Below are 19,875 nucleotides of genomic sequence, written 5' to 3'. Positions count from 1 at the left end.
GGGTAAAGCAGGCTCGAATGAGGGGGAGAAAAAAAAGTATGGGTGACCAGATTAGGGGACCCATACGTTCGTAACGGTGGCGAACGAAAGGGAACTTGAATGGCAGGAGTAAAGCCCATCTAAAACCCTTGGCCACGAGACCACTGGTCACCACCCAAGGTTCGTCTGCCTGCGTTGACCCTTGTTGAACGTCACTGCCAGACGCTCCCTCAGCCACCGGAAGCCCAAGCAAAGACTGACACCCCAGAGCTTAAACTCCATTAGGGTTACATTTCCAGCCCCATTTCTAGGCCTGCCCGTAAAGCCTTCCCGAAATCCCTGGCTCTTGTCACTCTATTAAAAATAGAGCGGAGTTCATACATGGTCAGACACTGAGGTCAGAAGCACGCCTTTAGCTCTTATGAAAGGGCACCACGGGGTGGGCACTCGGGGCTTTCAAGGAGGCTCTGTCTGAATAAGACGGTTGGCTTCCCCTGGACGGACCACAGGTGAAGCCCTGCCTCTCTGCCTTGTTTGCCTGGCAATCCCTGCCGGCTTTAGATTTTGGATTTGCCTACAGTCTCAGCTTATTTCCCAAGCCCTGCCCAAATTTGGTATATCAAATGTGCTAAGGGGCGCAGCCGGGTGCCCCCATTCGTCTTTCGTTTCACAAGCCGAGGTTCTAGTTCACATCCGTGTAGTTCTCCGCTTTTGCACGAATGAGTCAAAGATACTCCTTTGCAGAGGTACACATAGTCTCATACGAGGGCTCCTAGCTTGGCAGGTGGATGTAGGCTAGATTTCAGCCCCTGCCCATCTCCTTCGCTAGTCACCCTGGTACAGTGTGCGACCCACACAACTGCACACAGCTGGCATGGTACCCTCGATCTTCCTGCCTTGGTTTCCCAACTTCTCTCTTGGCATTAGCAATTAATAATGGCTTTGCCCGCCAGGCTGGGTCCCGGCCGCTCAAGTTGCTGGTTTTTATAAGTCAGGACAGTTGTCCCTCTGGGTCGGCCCTGGTTCTACCTGCTGGCTATTTGTTCTATACTGCTAACCCCTGAATCAATGAAGTTCAAGACAAGGAATGAATTAGGAGAAACTACCTCTCTATTGGGGCATATGGAATCTAGGGCTAATGTCTGCTATGCAGGTTGTTTAAGGTGATCTGAGTTCCCAGAGCCCCTTGTGGGAACACGGCTATGGCTTCCCACCCACCCCACCAAAGGCTGTCTAATCTACAGGACCAGCCAGGCCTTCTATCCCTGCATGTCCCTGCTCCTTTCCTGTAGAGCCTGGGCCATGCCATTCAAACTCTAAGCTCATAATCTGGGGTTTTGTTTGGACCCCACACCTGGTTGCTACCAGACTTGCTCCTGACCCCCGCCCCCCGGCCAGGATCTTCTTAGTAAGGACTTCATTGCAGGTGGGGTCTGGGCGTTCTCCCGACCTCAGTATTTGGGATCCTCTGCTGCTCGTAGAGCATGGGTAGCATTAACACACGAAAGTCCAATTTCAAACTGGAAAGTGGTTCTCTGAGAAAGTTTTGCTAGGAGAAGGGTCTGAAGCTGATGGCCAAAATGTGGCCGGAAAATGGGCCAAGGCAGTATCTCTCAAATTGAAACTCTAGTTCCGCGGCCATATTACGAGTGAAGGAAAAAAAAAAAAAAAACCGTCTGGAGAAGCCCGGGATTAGCGGCAGTGAAACGGATTTCCTTTGTCCGCAGGACTTCTCAGGGCTTTTACTATATCGATGTCCGTAGTATACCTGGAGGGGATTCAGAGTAAGGAGCATTTCCCAACCTTAGATGATTATAGAGCATCTCATGATACAAGTGCTGCCCTGGAACAGTCTTGGGGGAAGTGGGTGTGTGGAGTTTTGTCTCTCCCGTTTCCCGCGGTTGCTTCCTCTGGGATTTTCAAGAGGGACTGTGGGCTCTCCTCAGGTGAGGAGGAAAGGCCTCGGCCCCTCTGCAGTCACGTTAGCTGCATGTGAAACTAAGAAATAATTACGGACAACGCCGGCTGATGAGGTCTCTGAATCCAGCCCCTTCGGTACTGAGACCTGATTGATCTCCGCTTAACATCCGGCATTTGATTTTCCTGCTTTCGCCTTCTCCAGCCCGCTTTAACAATGCTGTTCTGGAAATATGCTAATAATTTCCTTTGAAACAACTGGTCTGCTCATTTAAAAATGACAGGTTTTTCTCTTTCAGCCCTTCTACTGAGCTCTCTTTGATTAGAGGTGTCTTAAAAAAAAAAAGAAGTTGTCTTCTCCTCTCTCCTCCCTACCCCACCGAGGAGGGAAAGTGACGGGGAGGCTCGGCGATAATGAGCCCTCACCTTGACTTCAAACCGCTTACTTTGTGGAGCCGACTGGAGAGCCCCTTTCCACATCAAAGCCAGCTCTTGACCGCTCTTTCACCCCACCTCACTCAGTCTTGCACGAGCAGGGAAGGGCCTAGACCTCCCGGGAGGCAGATGTTCCAAGATGATCGATTAACGAAGCCGTAGCAATGAGACAAAGGGTATTTGGAGACAGCGGAGGCCTGAGTCCCCGCGCCGTGCAACTAACAGATGCCTAAGTCAATACAAAGTTGAGCTCTTCCTGGTTTCATAGCGCAAGTTCTCTCTCTGAGCAGAGACTTCGCACGGCACGAGTCCAGGACTTTGAGGGGGCTCTTCATTCATCCACTCGTTCATTCATTCACCCTCTGCCGTTGGGCGCAAGGCAGCGTGCAAGCGTGGACTGCTGGGAGAAGCCACGGAGGTGTTTTGAGATGGAGCCCTGGCCTCTTTGCAGCTTGCAGGGCACGCGGGGAGATGAACAGGTACAAGAATCATCACCTGCGGATACGAAAGTCCGATATACGTGAGCGTGCCGTACCCAATAAGCAGAGAATCAGAGCCCAGGGGAGAAGGAGTCCCTGCATGTCGGGTCTGCGGAAGGCTTCATGCACGAGGTCACATTTGAGCTGAACCTCCAGTTCTCATGGGCCGCAGGGGCAAGAGCCACATGTGATGACCCTCGTTGCCTCCCCGGTCCCCACTCCCGCCCACCCTTCCGCTTCCTCACAGAAAGCTGATTTTAATTCTGGTTATCTCCTCCGTGCCAGCACAGTCCACGTCCTTTGGCAAACGGTTAACTCACCTAAAGCCCATTGGCACCTTCCATTCACGGAGCCACGTCAATGTTTGGCGGGGAGGAGGGGCTATGGCCCGAATCCGTCCAAGCAGGGTGAACTTCTAGAGTCCTGCTCGGGATCCTGGGGTAGAAACGCACTCTCTCGCCCAGTAGACACCAATGAGGAAAACCCACAGCTCGTGTTGCATGCGACGGCCATCCTACAGTCGCAAGGGGAGTCCCCTAAGCTGGACAACTGAGCGGAGAAACGGCGATGGTCTCTGATGCCATTGAGTCTCGGATGAACTAAACCAGAAGCCACGGTCTTGTCAGCCACCGAGCTCCCTCTAGCCAGCTCAGGGCAAGTGATACCACAGAGAACATTCGGAAGCCCAGAGCATGGCTGAAAATAGGCTCTAGGCGGCTTATAGACACGCGCGTGCACACACACGCACACACACACACACACATGCACGCAAACAGAACCGGCACGAGAGGAAGCTTCTACCGCCATCACCCTGTGCCCCAGGCCAACAAACGGGATGCCCCAGCCCCGCCTGTTGCCACACGTAGGTAGCCTCAGATGGGGTGACCAACTTGGCGGGGTGTGCCCCGGGGCCTCGGCCGATTTTAGCATCGACGGTGTCACGTGTCCTCAGTGCCAGGCCAAAAATCAGGATGGCTGGTCACCCTACTTCCCAATCGAGGCTCCAGGAGAACACAACCGGTGGGTGGAACTCAGGTCCCCCGGCAGCTGAGGGGGGCCGAGGCTCCGCATCGAGAAAGCGGCAGTCACAACGCGGCTGGCAATCAAACTTCAGGGAGGACGTTTTAAAGGGTTTTGAGGCGCCGTGCTAGACAGGCATCCAGTAAACCATCGCCAGACTTTCCGGGTCCGCGAACAACGTCATTCACCACTTCTCACGGGACCGGCAACCAGAGATTCCAGCCGGATCCGGGAGGCTTGTAGCAGCTTCGGTGTGAGACCCCTTGTGCTGACCTGGGAGACCGTGCCCTAGTGTTATCCACACGGGTGCGGGGCCATACGTCCCGGGCCCTCCGCATAGGATTGCGGATCTGGCACATTCTCCCTTGGGGCGCGGGGGGCCAAAGGAAGAGAACCAGAGCTGAATACACAGAAGGGGGAGTAACAGAATGTATTTTACTCGTTAGGTGAAAAACAAAATGGGTTTAGTGTGCGAACCCTTGGGGACAGAGAGCCGCGCTACCTTTCTGCGAATGTGGCATTTGGACCCCGGCCCCCAGGTCCAGACCACAAAGCAGTAAAGCCCAGGAGACCCTGACTATACATCTCTGCGAAGTGCTGAATGGGCAAATGAGGGCGTGGGAGACATGGTTTCAACTAATCGTTTCTATAAACCTGCACCGTAGCATTCGGCGCGTGGAGTTCTGGTCAATGTCACTGACAGTTGCTACTGAAATACACATGACATGACAAGTCCCCAGCCGGTCCAGGCAGCCAGCCAGCTGTAGCCACGCCCGAAGCGAAGCCCCTGTTGGCGGTTCAGGCAGATTCATTTCATTCTAGAGTGGAAGGGTTTCTGCCCTGGGGCTGAACTACTCGATAAACCCGTTCTCCGTGGCATTGCCCCGCCCCCGCCCCCCCTTCATTCCATCCAGAAAAAAATTAAGTTGCCTGAATTAAGTTGCCTGTATTTTAAGCCCATGAAAGGAACGACACCAAGATATTTGTTGCAGCCCCTGCAAAGTGTCTGAGGCCTCACTCATTTCTCTATTGTTCTGCCTCATTATACGCAATCACACTTGACAAAGCATTACCTAGCCTAAATTGTCCTTCTCTGGGGAAATGTCACTTTCTTTCTTGCGTGTTCCTGAGTCTCACACTCCCATAGCCATTCAGACCCCGTCTTGGCTTTCCTTGCTCTCCTCTGATCTGTCCGCAGGCTCCTCTGGCTTTCTGCAAGCCCCCGGCTCGGATTCATTCCACCCCACCCGCCCCACTCCTTCCCTGCCCCAGGAGACGCCTGAATTCACCTGCCCGTGCCCCTCTCCACCAGCAGCCTACAACGGACCCTCGCTTGGATTTGTTGTCCGTGGTGCCTCCCCCACGCGGAGAGGGGGATGCGTGTTACTCAAACCAGCCAAATCTTCAGTTCCTCACAGTTGAGCCTCAGAGAGCATCCCTACAATCTGCAGGTGGGAGGGCTGGGAAGTCACGTGAGGCCAGGCGGAGGAGGGCCACGCCTGGTCTCGTCAGCCCTGAAGTGCAGAAAGCAGGTGCTTGAGGGGCGCCCGGGTGGCTCAGTTGGTTGAGCTTCCGGCTCTTGATGTTGGTTCAGGTCATGAGCTCAGGGTCGTGAGATCGAGCCTCGTGTCAGGCTCTGCACTCGGTGTGGCAGCTGCTTGGGATTTTCTCTCTCTCTCTCTCTCTTTCTCTCTCCTCCTGTCCCTCTCCCCTGCATGTTCTCTCTAAAATAAGTGAATAAGAAAGAAAGCAAGAAAGAGAAAACAGATGCTTGAGAGAGAAGAACGAAGCCGTGAGCGGGACTGGGGGTTACGCGATTCGTGGGATTCTCAGTTCCGAGAATCAGTTCCTCTGGAGCCCGGCCACATTTCCTGTCCCCCCCGTTTGCTGCTTCAGCGGAGAGAATTCTGTTTATTGGACCCCTAACCGTGGCTGCTCTTGACCTCACTTTTAATTTGGTGGGGAGATTTCGCTGACGGCGTCCGCCCCTCGCTCCACCGCCGCTTTATTCTGACACGGGCTTTGCCATCTCGGGAGGAAATGTGGTCCTCATCTAATCTCTATGTGTTATGGGCTGAATTGTGCCACCCCCCAAACTCTTATGCTGAAGTCTTGATTCCCAGTTCTTCAGAGTGTGACTGTGTGGAGACGGGGCTTTTAAAGAGGGCACAATGAGGTCGTGAGGGTGGGCCCTAATCCAATCTGCCTGGTGTCTTTATAAGAGGCCATTGGGGCACAGACACCCCCCGGGATGGCCATGTGAATACGCAGAGAGAAGACGGCCATCGACAAGCCAAGGAGAGAGGCCTCAGGAGGAGCCAGGGCCGCCGACACCTTGACCTCGGACCTCCAGCCTCCAGAGCTGTTGTTGAATGACTTGTTGAAGGCCTGACTCGGTGATCGTTTGTCATGGAGGCCCCAGCAGACTGATCACTGTAGACCTCCATTGCCCTTGTCTGGGGCCCGCTCTCACCATTCCTCACGAGGCCAGTCTCTACCCTTCCAAGGAGTCCGCCCCTGCCCTCCAACGCACAAGGCTGATGTCTCTTGCTGAGGCTCCCCCGGCCCCGTGTCACCCCTTTCCTTCCTTCGACAGGCCACGTAGAGGGGTCCTTTCCACTTTCTCTCCATTTTAAACTCCCTTCTGCCCCCTCCTTCATGTCAGAGACCAATCCATCATGGCGGCTAACTGAGGAAATGAATGGGGGAGCCCCAGGGCACTGCTGGGGCCAACTGCTCCATCCCGGGGACCCCAGGGAGCTGGACAAATCAGAAGGGTAGCTCCCGGCTGGGTTCGCCAACCCTGTTGCAGAACAAACTCAGATAAACTTGTCGCCAGAGAAGGCCATAACACAAGGGTTGGGGTGAGAGAAAGGGGGAAATTCATTCCGGGGCCAGCAGCCCGGGGAAGTGGCCGGCTCAAGCCTTAACTGACCTCATAAAACACCAGAGTTTTATGGGAGAGGTTCAGGGGGCATGTGCGAGAGAGCAGGCAGAGAGCACATGTTCAGCCCACGATGACGAGCAGGGAAGGAGATGTTTGGGCGGGGGGCGGGGTGGTCTTCCAGGCATTCTGTTGCCATCCCGGCTCTTTTGCTCCAGAGGTTGGGATGTTCCGGTCATCGCAAAACACCTTCATCAACGCCTCAAGTAAGTACGATAAGAAATAAGCACCATGGGTTTAGGTAGAGAAGGAGTTAAGCGGTCTCGTCTATTTCCGACTTCAACTGTTGGGATCCACAGTTGAGCAAGGCTAAGACCCAGCTGAGTAGGGCACCGGTGGCCCCGCCCGTACGATGGCCATTCTCAGGGGGCCGTCACACTGCTGACGGTGACTGGCATTTGCACCAGATGGCCTGCCATCTCCTCAGACTCAAAGTCATCTCACTGTTCAATCTGGTTCACAGACTCCCCGTCATTAAATGCCTTGCTCGTTTTTGGATCCCCGTCTCACCGATCGCCCCATTGCTTTGTTCCTGTTTGCAGCCAAACGCCAGGGTCCGTTCAGTTCTCTCCCTCCGATGCCCCTCCTCCATTCTCTTCATTTGCATCCTAGGCTTACAGTGGATTTGACTGTATTTAACTTTTTCCAAAAAATGTTTACTTCTTGATTTTGAGCGTGCGTGCATAAGCAGGGGAGAGGCAGAGAGAGAGAGAGAGAGAATGCTGAGCATGAAGCCTAACATGGGGGCTCAATCCCATGAGCCCGAGATCAGGACCTGAGCTGAAATTTAGAGTCGGATGCTTAGCCAACAGAGCCCCCCGGGCGCCCCTGACGTATTTAACTTTTAAGTAATGTTAGAGAGAGCTCAGTCCTTGGCCTGCCTCATGGGGTTTTCTGTCATCTCTTGCCTTCTACGCCCCCTCTACAGCCAGACCCCCAGAGGTCTCTCTTCCCCGCTCCAGTCGTGTGCATCCAACGGTCTCTTGACTTGCTCCCTGGGGACTCTCGGACACGTCTCAGACTCCACACATCCCACCGTGAACTCCTGACCAGCCCTCAAGAGCCAGCCCTGCCTGCCCCCTTCCCTTCTCAGCTGAGGCAGCTCCCGACTGGCGGGGTCTCGGGGCCAAATCCTTGGGATCAACCTTAGCTGCTCCTTCCCCCCCCCCGTGTCCCACCTCCTTCCCCGCAGGAAATCTTGTGGGCTCTACCTTCAAAACATCCAGAGGCCGCCCCCCTAGAGCGCTTCCTCCACTCTTCCCACCTTGGTCTGAACTAGCATCCCGTCTGGGTCCCTTCCGGAAGGATCTTCCTGCTTCCGTCTCCGCCTCCTCCGATCAAATCTCAACCCAGCAGTCATTGACACACCGGGTCACTCTGCTGCCCCAAGCCCCACCCCTGGAGGCTTTTTGCTTCACTCAGAATAGAAGCCAAAGTCCTTAGGGTAGCCCACCGGAGCCTACATTCTCAACTGCGCCTTTGGCCCATCTCTGACCTCTTTTCCCTCACCGTCATTTTGCTCCAGCAACACTGGCCTCCCTAGGTTCATCTCACACGCCAGACAAGCTTCCGCCCCAGGGCCTTTGCACTGGCCACTCCGGCTCCTGCTTGGGGAGGCCCTTCTCCTAGGTACCTGCTTGGCTAGTTTTCTTACGCCCCCCCCCCCCCCCCCCATCCAGGCTTGGATCTCACCTGCTCCACGGGGCCTGCCTGACCATGCACACACATGGCCCACCCCTCCCTGGTTCTGCTGGTCCCCTGTCCAGTGCACCTTCTAGATCCTGGCATGCTGTTTACTTCCTGATTATACACAATGCTTGGGGCCAACCCCTCCCCTCCCTCGTCTCATCGCTCTGTTAGACTAGAAACTCCAGAAGGAACCTAAGTATGTTTGTCCCTGGTGTAACCCAAGTTGCTGGCACAGTGCCTGGCACTGAGCATGTGCCTAATGGGCTTTTTTTGCTTAAGTTTATTTATTTTGAGAGAGAACGAGAGCACGTGCATGCCAGCGGCAGAGAGGGAGAGACGGAGAGAGAGAGAGAGAGAGAGAGAGAGAGAGAGAATCCCAAGCAGGCTCCGCATTGTCAGCGTGGAGCCCGACACGGGGCTTGAACCCACGAACTGTGAGATCATGACCGGAGCTGAAACCAAGAGTCGGACCTTACCCGACTGAGCCAGCCAGGACCCCCTGCCTAACAGGTTTCTGTCGAAGGAAGAAATAGAACTCTCCCTTATGTCCTCCTATTTCCTGAAATCTGAGGCTTTGGAAGCCTCTCTCACCCCGAGCCTCCTTCCCCTCTTCAAGATTCCTACCCCCTCGGTGCAGCCGACCATCCCAGGGCGTCCTGGAATGACCCATTATCCCATCTTTTGTAAAACGCTGCCTGTGGTCTATCTCGCTCCCCCATGGCCTGTTGGGTCAAATTTGATGTCGCGGTCACCCTGACGTGGCTGTCCCCTCTCTGACTTCTCATAGCCGCCATCCAGGGCAGCCTCTGATTTAGAACCCGATCAATACAGCAGGAGATTAAGCACATTAAACCTTTTTTCACTCGGAAATTCCAAAGAGACTCCGAAAGCAACCTGGCTTGCTCTCTATCATGTATATTGCATTTTAACTTTTCCACTGCCCCCTTAATTGTCCGTACCCGGCCCTGTGTCGCTTTATTTACTGCCTTCCTGCCTACTCCACGGGTGTGTGCTCCGTCTTTCAAGCAAGGCCGTAAGTTCCTTGAGGGTAAAGGCTGTTTTATACAGCGATACCTTGATTAGAAATGCCTCAGGAACAAGGCTCATTTACTCAAAGTCAACTACGTGCAAAAAAGAAAAACAAAGCATCTTCATAAATCATTCTAAGCAGAGCCGCCTGCTTACAGCTGCGTGTCAGAAATACTTCAACGCAATTTCTGTTTGTCTCCGCGGATGCTGAAGGCAACAGGCCCGTCACCGCGGGAGGTGTCAGCAGCCTAGAAGATTTGTCCCTGAGCCTGGCGTCTCTGCATCACCATCTTTAGGCCCCTCAGGCTACTCTTGAGGACGTACCCCCCAGGTCCCTGCTCCCATAGCCCCGTCTAGAGTAGATGGGTCGGGGACGCTGTCTTACTTGTTCACCCGTGAATTGTTGTGCACGCTACCCTAGATGCTATGAGGTTTTTCTGAAGGCAGAGACTTTTCTCTCCATCAGTGTGCTCCAGTAATCTAGAGCAGAGCCTGGCCACAAAGCACATACTCAAAAACGTCTTTGCGGAACGGGTGACTGTGATCTCTGTAGGAGTTGATACTCTGAACCCTTTATCCCCGATTATTCCACGAAATGTTCGGGAATGATCAATTATCTTCATGGGGAGAAATGTTCTTCTATGCCCTGGTAAGCAAAAATGCCCCCTGAAATTACCACTAGGCTTGTTAACCTGATCCCTGGCCTGACAGCTGGCCTGACCGGCCCCGGGGTGACGTGATTCCCAGAGACTTCCTCACCCCCTCCCCTCCCCTCCTTCCCTGTTCCTTGCTGGTCCCTGGAGGAGGACGGGATTTGGCTGTGTCCCTCTCTCAGGAACCTTCTTCATCGCGTCTACAGGCTCTTTAGGCCTCACTCTTGAGCTCTCTTGTCTCCAGGGCTCCCCGCATCCCTCATCCTGGCGGAGGTCAGACCTTGCTTCCGTTCACCCCTGCTGTTGACCCAGCTCTGTTCTCACCTCCCTTCCTAGGCCTTCCAGACACAGCATGTCACGTTTCCAGAACATCTGGCCCTTTGGGGGGAATTCAGGGATTTTCTTAGCATAACCTCTCCTTTCTGACATCCTGGCACGTCCTGTATTATTTCTCTTCCCGGTTAAATTTCTGACAAAGACAGTCTTCCTGGGACTGAAAAGTCTTTGCCTACAGAGGTATAGCTGAGGTGCCGTTTTAGACTCTCCCAAGGAGTTAGATCCGGAGCAAAAAAGTTTCCCGAAACGGAATTTAATCATCAGGGCCTCGGGGACGGGAACTCCATAGTGTACAATTTTGTTTCCTTTTTACTGTTTAGAGAAGTTCTAGACCCAGCACAGGCCTGTAATAAACACCTGTTGAATAATTGATTGCCCGACAGCCAGCCAAGCATGCCGGATGTTTCTGTCTGGCTACAATGTCTGTGTTTTTGTTTATTTTTTCAGGAAAAAATTGTGGTTCTTTTCACTGTAATTATTCACCAGATTCCCCTCATTTGTTCTCTATTCTTTCTTTTTCTCCCAATTTTTCATCTTGAAAAATTGGAAATATAGACAAAGCTGAAAGAATAGAACAGTAGCTCCCGTAATGCTCTCCACTTGGATTCAACAATGAACTCTTCTCTTCCTTTGCTTTCTCTCTCTCTCTCTTTCTCTCTCTATACCATAGATCTATCCAGGCTTATATTTTTATAACCCTGGATAAATATAAGAACTTGGTTGCATGGTCATTTGATGTTGCAGACGTCATGACACTTCACCTTCCAAATACTTCAGCCTGTACCTCCCAAGAATGAGAACATTTTCTCTACGGCCACAACAGCATTCTCACAGCTAAACAATTAATGATCACTTCAAACCAGAGTCTAGTATCGTTTCATTTATTCTCGAGTCGGAGATGTTTGCTTTTGGACCACATAACGATTGTGCTTTCCCGGACCGAATTCTAGGCTTTGTTCCTTGTAGATTCAGGGTTTTGCAGGTGCGGTAAAGACCTGTGGTTCACAGGGCGTCGTTGTGTTCTCTGGTCCTTGGGTGATGAAAGGTTGTTTGGGCCCCAAAGATGGGTTGTTTCTGGAATAGACCACGTCCACCCTCAAGCAGGCGCAGGGGAAGTGTTGCTTTGGGACATGGGGAGCTGCCCTGGGCCCGTAAGAGTTTCTCAGTCCATGCAGCTATACGATGTATGATCTCTCTCTCTCTCTCTCTCTCTCTCTCTCTCTCTTAAATCTGTCCCTAGTCTCCTGTATCTCCTTGTATTGTGGAATAAAAACAGTATCTACAAGTCAGCTCCTCTCTTGGCAATTCTGATTCAGTAGGTCTGGGATGGGAATCTCAGGAAATTATATTTTTACAAAGCTCTCCAGGATTAGAAATCTGGCAGGGGGAAGGGGGGGAATGGAAAATCCCCCATTACATGGTCTGCCTACACAACACTTCTCTGAACATCTTATGTATGTGTGTTTGTGGGTTTCGTAAGATGGTTCCAATTATCTTTGGAAGTGAGTGGAGTATAAACTATAAATAAGCCAGAGACTTCCTCAGAACATCCACGCGTACCGGAGCCGGTCTTGGGACTCTGCAGCTGGCGCGGCCAGGGGGTGGGGGCGGAGGCTGCGGGTTTACAGTGAGGTGACCGGGCTCTGCCCTTGGTGCTGCTGTCCTCTAGCTGCGCGAAGGGTTTGGGAGAGCTTACCCGAATTCTCCGGGCTTCCTAGATGAGCAGAGTAATACGTACCTCGTGAGGCACTCGATGGGATGGTGTGTGGGGGAACACGAAATACGGAGCAAGAGTCTAGTTGAGTTGGAGATCTATTCACCCGGGATCCCAGATCTCTCCGGGGGACTGTGGGGGCAGGTGCACTGGGAGTTCATTCACCCGATGAACTGAGGGGCCCCCTGGTTAGAAGCTCTTCCCCAGGCTGCAGGGGAGGAAGGGGAGGAGCATCAAAGGTCGGGGAAGCTTCTGCTCCTTCTTCTGCTTGACGCCCAGGGCCCAGGGAGAGAAGGGCGACCACACAAGAGCGTGCAAAAACTAAAGGAACCAGTTCTCCGTCATCTCTGTGGAATGCGGCCGGGGCAAGGTGCCAAGCGTCCTTCAGGGGTCCCGACACTGGACTCCTACTTCCTGGGCCAGCTCTCAAGCGCACAGGCAGCCCAGGCCTTTCATCCGGCAACATGACATTGCCTGGAGAGAACGTGAATTACTACGGAGGACTTGGAGGCGCTGGGGGGGGGGGGGGGGGGGGGCGGTGGGGGGAGGCGGTCACTTCGAAGCCATCAACCAGAATTCTTTTTTAGGGCTGTTGTGGTGATGCTCTTCTTTTCCCCAGGCCCATGTGGTCTATGACCCAAGCATTTCGGGGAGTGGGGACGGGGGGACAAGAGCTATGGGGATTGACGGACTACGGGGCCGCCGTTCTGACTCTTATCTGGAGCTCCTCTCCACACTTCTGGACTGAGAGGCTGGGGTGAGGCCCCAGGCAGAATGATCCAGGAGCTGACAAGCGAGAACCAGGCGCGTGAGCACCAAGGTTCATCATCCTTAACGGCTTGATGTTCCCCTAACGCGGGCTGAGGGGCTCCGTGTCCACGAGCCCAGGAGGCTGCGTGCAGGTTGCTGGGGACGTTTCCGGCGGTGTTGGAACAGTGCCTGGCATACAGTAAGCACATCATTAATGTTTATATTTTTAGGGCCACTGGATTCCTTAACTTAAATCACATTGATGAATTCTTATTTCTCAGTCACGATGCAAGTCAGGACATCTCTGGGAAGCCTGTGGCAGGTGGACGTCACACGTATCCACGGGGTATGGGAGTTGTGAGCGTCTGTCCCTGAGAGTGGCTCTTTTGAGGGATGCCTGGGTGGCTCAGTTAAGCGACTGACTTCGGCTCAGGGCATGATCTTGATCTCGCGGTTCGCGGGTTCGAGCCCCGCAGCAGGCTCTGTGCTGACAGCTCAGAGCCCGGATCCTGCTTCAAATTCTGTGTCTCCCTCTCCCTGTCCCTCCCTCGCTCACACTCTGTGTGTGTGTGTGTCTCTCTCTCAAAAAATAAATAAACATTAAAAAAAATAAAATTAAAAAAAGAAAAGAGTGGCACTTTTGGGGGCGGTAGTCCTTGACTCGTTATGGATGGAACTTTCATAGTCCAAAATGTCCCTTCCCCTTAAAGCCAGCCTGTGGTATGTCCTGTGACTCCGATGGGACCTGAGCAGCTCACTTTAATATCCCCTTTTTTACAAAAGCCTCTGTAGAAACACACTTCAAATGTTGGGGGGGGGGGGGGATAAAAGAAGTCCTGATAATATGATCTTAGTGTTCAGTATTTTGGTCCTATGTAAGCTGTTGTAATTTTGTTTTCCTGCCCTCTCTTAGTTGGGTGTTTTGCCCTCATTTAAATACTGGAGGCAAAGGCAAATTGAGCTTCTAATAGAGGTTCTGTTGTATAAAGACACAAGGATCGTGAAGTTGTACAGGGCCCTTCACACTTCTGACGACAGTAGGCCTGGGGAGACCGATGTGGTGGAGTTTTGAGCTCCCAGTTGCGTAGCCTCAGCTAAATGATTTCGGGATTCGCCTCTTTCCTAGTCTGCAAAATGAAACTAATAATCAGGGTCCACACACTGGAAGTTAAATCACTTTTTCAAGTGACTTCAAGCCTGGGTGGCTCCGTTGGTTAAGTGTCCGACTTCGGCTCAGGTCATGAACTCACGGTGCATGAGTTCGAGCCCCGCGTCGGGCTCTGTGCTGATGGCTCAGAGCCTGGAGCCTGCTTCGGATCCCGTCTCCCTCTCTCTCCGCCCCTTCCCCGTTCATGCTCTGTCTCTCTGTCTCTCTCTTTCAAAAATAAACATTAAAAAAAAATTAAAAATATAAAGAAACCAATATCGATACCAAATAATATCGCCCTTCCAGAAAAGTTGCAAAGAGAATTCCCACACGTTCTTTACCCAGACTCACGACTTTCTAGTATTTTGGCCACATGTTTTATTATTCTCTGTCTATATTTCTTCGGAAATTTTGGGAGTAACTCGTGTATGTCTCGCCCCTTTAACTTTGGATTTCAGTTCACATTTCCTGAGAACAAGAATCTCCTGGGTAACCAGAACGCGGTTATCAACGTCAGAAAGTACAACGCCATACGATAGGCTAAGGCGTGCTAGGGTACGTAATGCTATCTACCGTTTCCTACTCTGCAGTCCGCGGTCCAATTTTGTTAATTGTCCCATTCATGTCCTCCACAGGCTTCTTTGGTCCCTCACACAGGATCGCGTATTGCATTTAGTTAGCATGTCTCTTTAGGTCCACTAATCTGGAACAGATTTTCACCCTTTCCTTGTCTTTCTTTTTTTTTAAATTTTTTTTTAACGTTTATTTATTTTTGAGACAGAGAGAGACAGAGCATGAACGGGGGAGGGGCAGAGAGAGAGGGAGACACAGAACCGGAAGCAGGCTCCAGGCTCTGAGCCATCAGCCCAGAGCCCGACGCGGGGCTCGAACTCACGGACCGCGAGATCGTGACCTGAGCTGAAGTCGGACGCTTAACCGACTGCACCACCCAGGCGCCCCCCTTTCCTTGTCTTTCATGACGGTGACATTTCTGCAGAAGACAAGCTAGTTATTTTACAGAATGTTCCTCAGGTTGGTGGTTTTTTTCTTTCTGATATTGATTCACGATTAGATTCAAGTGAGGAATCCTTGGCCAGAATACCCAAACAGTGATGTGTCCTTCCTGGGGTATCTGCAGACACAGCGTATCTATCTGACCCTCATGAGTGATGTTAATTTGGATCACCAGGCCAAGGTGTTGTCCAATTTTCCCACTATACAGTTACTAAGTTCCCTCTGCGATGAATAAGTACTCTGTTGAAAGATAATTTGAAGTCATTGTGAATATCCTCCTTCTCATCAAATTCCCCTTTCCCATGTGCCCCCCCCCCCCAACACACACATTTTAGTGTCTATTGACAGGTCTCCACCAACCAATCTTTACTGTGATGGTCGCAAGATGGTGATTCCTCAATTTCACCCTTCCCTTCACATTTATCAGTTGGCATGCTAGGGAAAAGATTTCCTTCATTTGGTTATCTATTTATTATCAGCATGTACTCATAGATTACTATTTTATTTAATATTTATTTTGATACATATACACTGGCTAGATTTAGCCAGTGGGGACCCTTCCAGCTGGCACCTGTGATGTTCTAACATCCCTCCCCCGCTATTTCTTACTTTTCATTACAACAAGATCTTCTAGGCTCATCTAGTACCTTCTAGGCTCTAGTCGTTCAATCAGTCATCTCTCCAAGGAAAACTTATGGTGGAGAATGGTGTTAGAAACCAAGATCTGGTTGCAAGATGTGCTCGTTGCCACTGAGGTCCCATTGCTCTGGGATCTTTTCAGTGGACAGATCCAGGAAATATGTACATATAGGTATATGTATATGTGTGTACGTATATCTATATGTATACATTTACAGTTCATACTGTTCATTCTAATTCCAGGTTTACTCTACAGGAATCTTCCTTGCCTTCCTCACCCTTTCCTTGTCTTTCATTACACATCAGTCCATCTCATATCTCCCTTCTTCCACAGTGAAAACCCTAGCTCTCCAAGCAATACATTTTCTTTTACGCTCAATCACACAATATGCATAAAACAGCTTAATTGCCACATCATAACACTATGGGGGAAAAAAACCATAAAGGAGAGTTCAAAAATTGTTTGAAGTTCTTTCATTCTCTAGGCTGAGGTTATGTAGCCCAAGTACTTTGTTTAAAAGGTATGCATATTCGTTCTTTGCAAAGTCCATGCAGTCTAGGTACGTTATTCATTTGTAACATAGTTAGGTTCAGGTCTTTCTCTTTGGATTCCATTTTTAGGTTCCCCCGTCCTGCCGTCTTTGTTGATTTTATTTGAACATGTTTCCAAAAGTCAAAGCCAGGGAAAAGGTATACCGAGGGAGGTGTAACTCCTTTTATCCCGTCTACCTTATCCTCTCGCCCTTTATAGGTAACTAATTTCATTGTTTTCTGGTATATCATTATCGTATGCGTCTGAGTATGTGTGTGTGTGTTGGCAAAATAAGCATATACTCATTAAAAAATGTGTAAAATTTGTAAAAAAACAAAAAAATAATACCCTTTAATTTAATAATAGCAAGAAGAAGGAAGGCTTCTGTGAGCAGATATGGACATATTATGGAAGACTTCTATAAACGGATACGGATATATTATTAAATATAATATGTAAGATATTACTTTTCAAAGTTTATTATTTTGAGAGAGAGAGAAAGAGAGTAGGGAAGGGGAAGAGAGAGAGGGAGAGAGAGATTCCCAAGCAGGATCTGCACTGTCAACGCAGAGCCTGATGAGGGGCTCAAACTCCCAAACCGTGAGATCATGACCTGAGCCAAAACCAAGAGTCAGACGCTTAACCAACTGAGCCACCCGGGGGCCCCTATAATACATCATTAAATATAATGGATCCATATCTGTTCTCAGAAGCCTTCCTTAGTCTTTCTTATAGTCCGTTTTCTCAAGCTTTTGAATTTTTGCCAATGTCTCGGGGCAGGGGGTGGGGGGGCTAGTTTCACAGTTTCTCTGTAGTTTTAATTTGCAACTCTATTATGAGTGAAATTTAACATATTTTTTCATACGTTTACAGACCCTTGAAATCTTTGCCACGCGTTGTCTTACTATGTGCTTGGCCCATCCCCATATTTAAGTTCTTTATATACTGGATCTTACTCCTTTATCCCCACATCTACGATGTGTGCGAAACCAATTGCCACGTCATATTCTTAATCGAGGGAAACTACACATAACGTGAAATTTCCCACTTGAACCGTTTTCAAGTGTGCAGTTGAGTGACACGAAGGACATTCACGCTGTCATGCTACGCATCACCCCCACCCACCTCCAGGATTTTTTCATCTTCCCCAACCGAAACCGTGTACTTATGAATTTTTACTACTCTGGGTACCTCATATCAGCGGAATCATACAGTGTTTGTGTTTATGTGACTTGTTTATTTCCTTGACCCCACATGTTCAAGATTCTGTGACTTCCGTGACTCCAGACCGCCACATCTAGGTTTGTTTCTGTTGGTTTTTTTTTTTTTTGAATGCCACGTGTGCGCATTATAGTGATTTTAGACCTGTTACCACACACAATGGAAACAGACTTCCACTGACTTCTTTTCTGCCCTCCACATTGTACAAAGTTTAAACCCTATCATAGGTCCCTTACTCTATAGCGTTAATAATGGTTTTACTTCTCTGATCAATAACTGTACATCCTAACTGATAGGTAGTTGATACACCTTCATTGGGACTTGAAGTTTGGGCTATAAAGTGTCCTTCTTTGCTTCATTTGGTCTTCTTTGGTCTGTTCTACCTTGATATTAGGATCACAGCTCCTGCTTTTTGTAGATTTGGGTTTTCTTTTATGAACAAATTTGAAAATCTTTTCGTAGGCAAATTAAGCCCATTTGTAAACGATATAGTGATATGGTTTAGTCTCAACTCTGTCATATTATTTTCTTTTATAATTACTACATGCATTATGCCATACTTACTGTGGTCCCCTCCCCCCCCCATTATCTAGTATGTATTCTTTGCTACTTTAAAAAATTTTTTATTTATTTTTGATAGATAGAGAGAGACAGAACACAAGTGGTGGAGGGGCGGAGAGAAAGGAAGACAGAATCCGAGGCAGTCTCCAGGCTCTGAGCTGTCAGCACAGAGCCTGACACGGGTCTCAAACCCACGAACCGTGAGATCAGGACCTGAGCTGAAGTCGGACGCTCAACCGACTGAACCACCCAGGCACCCCTGTTCTTTGCTGTTCTAAAATTTTTTTCTCTTAGGATTTTAGAATAGGGTTTCCAATATTTGGGGATATTTGCATTTTGCTTTGTCTTTACGTTTTACATTTTTATATCACCTTTAGTTCCTTCGTTTCTTAATCATTTTTTAAGTTTATTTATTTATTTTGAGAGAGAGTGAATAAGCAGAGGAGGGGCAGAGAGAGGAGGACAGAGGAAACAAAGCAGCCTCCAAGCCGATAGCAGAGAGCCCGGATGCGGGGCTTGAACTCACGACGCTTAACTGATAGAGCCACCCAGGCACCCCTGTTTGTGAACCTTTTAACATCTGGTCGATCTATCCATTTTATGTGGTCTCACATAGATGAGATCATTAGGTGACTACCATTATGTGACTTTTATCTATTACCTATTTAATAGACAACGATAGGATTCTGTTTTCCCTTTTCTCTTCCCCTTCTCCTTCAGTTGCTTGAGTGGCACCCGTCTTATTTAATCAGAAAGTATAATATGTACATACTATTCTCAATTAAATATATAAATGCTCTCCATCAGTCACTTTGCTGTTTCCTCAGTTTTCTCTTGGTTGGGGGAAGCTCATTCTCCAGGAAAGGCATATAACGGTCTCTGATATTTTGCACCCAGTTCCGATCTGTCTGTCTGGAGCTGGACACAAAAGTCCTTGGCTGGTATTTTCTTGCGTTGAGTTTCTTGTAAATGCTGCTTCCCTGTTGCCTTGCGTTGTATTACTCTACGAGTAATTTGATCTTGTTGCCTTTAAAATCTAATCATTTGACTAAGATACGTTTGGAGCTGATTATTCCAGAACAGTTTTCCAAGGTACACGGAAGTTACTTTTGATATGTAATTCAAATTTTCTTTTATTTCCGAATTCTTTCCTGGGATTATAGCTTTCCCCCATTTTTAATTTTATAATTGGCATACTGCATAAGCACTGTATCAATGGCACAGCATAATGATTTGACTAACATATACTGTGAAATGATTACCACTTTCAAGTTTAGTTAATCTCCGTCGTATGTATCCAAATGAGATATGGATACAAAAAAGACAACAAATGTTTTTTCCTTGTAACGAGGACTCTTAGGACCTACTCTCTTAATCACCTTCAAATATATCATACATGTTACCATGTATCTTTCATAATAGAGTTATCATGTTGAACCTGACATCTGGGATTACAGTTTTAATATTCACTCAGTTTCACTGTGTTTCTACTTTGAGGGCTCCGGTTATATGTATTTTGGTTCTTCTTTACTGTCTTTCATTTCAACCACTTATCTCTGAACACTTCTTTATCTCATTTTCAACTTCTTGATTATTTTCTTGCCATTCCTCAGGGTCCTTTTACATATTTTTATTTGACTCTATTCTCCCTCAGACATTTTGTAATTTCTCTTTGTTTCTCGGACAGTTTTGTCTTATTTTCAATTGCTTTCCTGTATTTGGTCAGCTTTTGCTGCGTTTCTTCCTAATTTTTGTCTAGTCTGTTCTTAGTTTTCGAATTTCGGATTGTGGTTGTAGATATGTAGGCATATGTGCA

This window comes from Prionailurus viverrinus, chromosome D2 (genome assembly GCF_022837055.1).
Source record: "Prionailurus viverrinus isolate Anna chromosome D2, UM_Priviv_1.0, whole genome shotgun sequence".
Taxonomy (NCBI): Eukaryota; Metazoa; Chordata; class Mammalia; order Carnivora; family Felidae; genus Prionailurus; species Prionailurus viverrinus.
Note: the sequence above shows the minus strand (reverse complement) of the source record.